This window comes from Saccopteryx bilineata, chromosome X (assembly GCF_036850765.1).
Source record: "Saccopteryx bilineata isolate mSacBil1 chromosome X, mSacBil1_pri_phased_curated, whole genome shotgun sequence".
Lineage (NCBI taxonomy): Eukaryota > Metazoa > Chordata > Mammalia > Chiroptera > Emballonuridae > Saccopteryx > Saccopteryx bilineata.
The window spans coordinates 94633728-94638382 of NC_089502.1; positions in this window are offsets into that span (position 1 = coordinate 94633728).

Sequence of the window (4655 nt, forward strand, 5' to 3'; positions counted from 1 at the left end):
TAATGAGAATTGGTATATACCAACACAAAATCATTTGGTGGTCCTATCCTTCTGTCTACAATTTTGGATAAAAAACCACAAATGTTTTTGGGAATAACAAAAAAATAAAAAGCAGAGTTTAAGGTCAGAATACAACCTCTAGTTTCTTCTCTGTGATATTTTTGTGATAACTTACTTCATGGGAATATTTTGAAAACAAAATTATATTTAATCTATGGCAATGCTGTACAAATGTTCATGTTATTACTGAAAGTCATATCTTGTTACTTTTAAAACAGCCACTTTAAAACCAACACACATCACCTGCTTTATTTTGTTCATCAGAGTCTACATATAAGTGAAATCATATGGCATTTGTCTTTTTCTGAATGGCTTATCCCACTTAACCCTTTGAGTACTGAGATTTTTTATGCTCGCTGACCCCTGAAAGTGAGGGGTTTTTTTTTCAAATAATTAAATTAGTTCCAGTTCCAGTTTTATTTACTTAAAATCATATTTCTTTGATAACCAATTTATGGAAACAAAAAGAACATACATTTGCCTTTTTTTAAATGTTGCCTTACACATGTACAATCGTACTCTGGATGGTCAGGAGGCACGAGGATGTACATGAACGTTTGTACTACTCAAGAGGTTAATATAATACTCTCCAGGTTCATCCATGCTGTCACAAATGGTAAGATTTCCTTCTTTTTACAGCAATGTAGTATTCTATTGTGTAAATATACTATAGCTTTCTTATCTACTCATTTACTGATGGACATCTGGGCTGCTTCCAAGTCTTGGTTATTGTAAATAATGCTGCAATGGACCAAGGGTGCATATATTTTTTCAAATTAGTGGTTTGGTTTTCTTCATATATATTCCCAGGAGTGGAATTGCTGGGTCGTAAAACAGTTCCTATTTTAATTTTTTGATGTAATTCCATATTGCTTTCCACAGTGGCTGCAACAAAATATAAATAAGCTCATGGATACAGAAACAGATTGACATCTGTCAAGGGTGAGGGGGTAGAGGGACTGGGTGAAAAAGTTGAAGAGATTAAGCCAAAAAATACTCATAGACAGACAACAGTATGGTAATTACCAGAAGGAAAGGGGTGTTGGGGTAGTCAGGAAAAGGTAAAGGGAGGCTAAATGGTGATGGAAGGAGACTTGACTTAATACAATATACAGATGATGTGTTATAGAATTGTACCCCTGAAACCTATATAATTCTATTAACCAATGTCACCCCACTACATTAAAAAAATAAGGATCATCTGCTTTGTGGATTAAATCATATGTCATCAGTGCACTTACAATTTCTTGTTCTCTGTAGGTTGTGCACATAATAAAGCAAGGCTATGACTTCTTCACCTCAATATCTCCAGCATTTAGCATTCTAGTTAACACATGGTAGGTGCTGGTGCATATATTTAAACTATACACTTAAAAGAAGCAGAAACATTAATTTTAACCCTAAATGTTATAGGCCACATAATGAGACTACACCCTTTAAGTGTACTTGTTTCTTTTTATAGGCCAATAAAATATGTAAAAGATACTGTTTCAGGCTTGGTTTCCAAAAGTTAGATGCTGAGTTGGAGCCTATGGTGCAGAATATTTATTAAGGATCAGCACCTGTGGCAGGCCAGGGGAGAATCAAGCTTGGGCAAAAAGAGAAGTAGTGCTGGCATGCCTCAGACAGTCCAGTGGACAGTTCTGGTGCCAGGTTTGCCCACTGGAGTTGTCTTTCATCGGGCCAAGATAGCCAGACTCTTATACCCTCACTTCCATCACTCGTTGCATAAGAGCTACCCCTGGGAGAGCATGTCCTTGGGCAAGGTTACTGCAGCTGAGACAGTCCCTGAAGGGATTGACAGCTGGGGTAACAAATCCTTCTTTGGTGCTTGTCAATGTTCACCAGAGTCATCAAATTTAAAATGTTCTCTCTACCACATGAGAAGATGACAAATTCAGAACTACACTTACAATAAAGTTAAAGAAAAGCTCTATGCTTTCTTATTCAGACATTAAGCAAAGCACTCTTTTGGGGGTGTAGTGATCCAGCTATGTGCAGAACCTCTCTCTCTTCACAGATCCAAACTTCTCCACTGTTCTAGCTTCTGAAGGTAATGAACACATTTGTCTGCCAGGATGTGGCTGCATCTAAGGTCATGAAGAAGGCAGCATTAGTAGGATATGGCTTCCATTTGTATGTATTTGGCATTTCATCTTGGGTGGCTCTCTTGCACAAGTGTAAATATTGTAATGGAGCCTAGAAAAGTGACCAATAACAGATCTATGCCTTAATTTCTCCAAGGTTACAAGGAAGAAATAAACATTTCCCTAGTCATAATGTATATGTGGTTTGCTCTACCTAATACAAAATAATGTGTTTGGTAGATTAGCAAACACTTTAGTGTAGTAGAAAATCAATCAAGACCTAGATTTTTCCTTCATTCTAAGTTTCTGGAAAAAGTTCAGGAGCTTACACAAATAAGACTTAAGAGATTGGTGTGGGAAATTGTGATATCAATTCAGTCCATAAACTCCTCTATTTTTCAGTGCAGTGTTAACTCATTATTAAATGTTTATAAATGATAAGAATAAGATCGGTTTGCAACAAGTTTTCCCTTCACTATTGTGGATTATCATATATATTTTTAGGTTGTAAACTAAAAAGTTTATAATATTTTAGTTTGCCTTTATTTATGCATATCAAATGGGGAAGATAGGTGAACATTCCTTAAGCATTTCAGCAGTAGTTTTCTTAACCAATCAATGTCTTCATTTGGTTCTCTCTCAATCCTTAAGGGTAGACATTAAAATAAGACTAAATATGTTTAAATTTTAAAAGATATATTATAAATCCCATAGTAACTTAAAATTCAATAATGTCTACATTCTCTCAGTTCTCAGGGCTATTTTTAGGTCTTCAAGGAAAATGAAACATTTTTTCCTCCTTCTCAGGCTTGATATGCCCCCATTTAAAGGTGACTGTCTCAAAGGACCCTTTTCTAGCCCATTCATCATATTCAGCATCCAAGATCCTAAAAAGAGTGAGGATCTTTTCACTGGTTGAGAGAAGGGAAGCACTCATGGTTGTGGAGCAGGAAACCTGGGTTCTAGTTCCAAATCCAAGACTAAGTGTGAGACTTTAGGCAAGTTCCTGAGTTGTTGTAGGCCTCCATTTGCTCATCTGTTTAGGGAGAAAGGAGAATGAATGCTTTTTAATGGCCCTTCCAGTGCCCTAGTTTTATGATTCTCTAATGTTCCAAAGATATTCTGCTCATTTCCATGGGGGAAGCTTTGACAATATACCATGTAATGGAATTTGAAGGGAATATTTTCTATGACTTCCAGGGAATTTGGAAAATATGAGTCATATAACTAACCTTTCCAGTTCCAAATCAGTAGTAAGGAAATAAATACTGGAATTCGGAGCATGTGACTCTCAAAGCAAATTAAGTTATCAAAGCCAGGAAGAGATATTTTAAGGCTAGAAGTATTATTTTCATTTTTTTTTATTAGTGACATGAAAGAATAGCTATAAGTGTGACTAGCAGTTAATACTTTTGTTATCAGTTAAGAATTATAATAATTTAACTTTAGGTATTAAGTTTAATTCTTTTTATAACAAAAATTTTCTTCACATAATGGTCCAAATTACCATTTCACCTTTGCTTTCAGGATAAGACAACCTCCAATTTAGTGGACTGCCTGACTCTGTCATAATGAAGGTTAAGATTAAGGTTAAGACTTAATAGCATTAGTTTCTTTCTTTCTTTCTTTCTTTCTTTCTTTCTTTCTTTCTTTCTTTCTTTCTTTCTTTCTTCTTTCTCTCTCTCTTTCTTTCTTCTTTTTTTTTGTCCAAAACCACAAACACAAATTTAACTTTGTTGGCTTTCTTTTAAAAAAATGTGTGAAAGCTATGTGGAAGATTTATAAAACCATTATCTTTACAGGAAGAATAATTCACAGGTCGGCTGTGCTAACGGTGACTAACAGTGTGGTGCACTTTCATCTCTGGTGAATCAAGACAGCATGGTGTTGCCCTAGAAACTGAGATGTCTAAAGCAGATACAGCACTCTACCTAGTACCATGAATATTCTCCTTAAACTCAGGAGTATCCCTGGACTTTGAGTATTGGATAGTCAATGACAAAGAAGCTATTGTTAGTGAACTATTTGTCCTCCTAGTTCTTCAGACTTTATTTATGAATACTAATTCTCTTCTGAGAAAAGTGAAGAGGTTAAAAATGAGAAGACTTCTCTATTTCATTGCATAGTGCCTAAGGAAGCCAGAATGCATCGAATTTTATGCTCATTCAATAAATTAAATTCTGAGACTAAAAGCCAAGTTTTATAAGCCCCCACCACCCTAGTACTTCGATTTTTAAAAAATGTCTCCACCGTGCATTCTAGGAACCTACCTCTCTCTTTCTCTGGACTCCTTCCTGCACACATACACCATAGTGATACCACAAAGTAAGATATTCAGTAGGAAAAAACATTTACACAGTAAAAATTTTGATGATACTCTCCTTTTATTTCACAATATGGGAATAACTCAAATTTTGAGTCTCACAGACCAAAATATATTTAAACCAAATGTTCAGAAGATGAGCCAGGTCACCATTTTGGCAGCAAGCTTCACATAGTCAAGTGGAT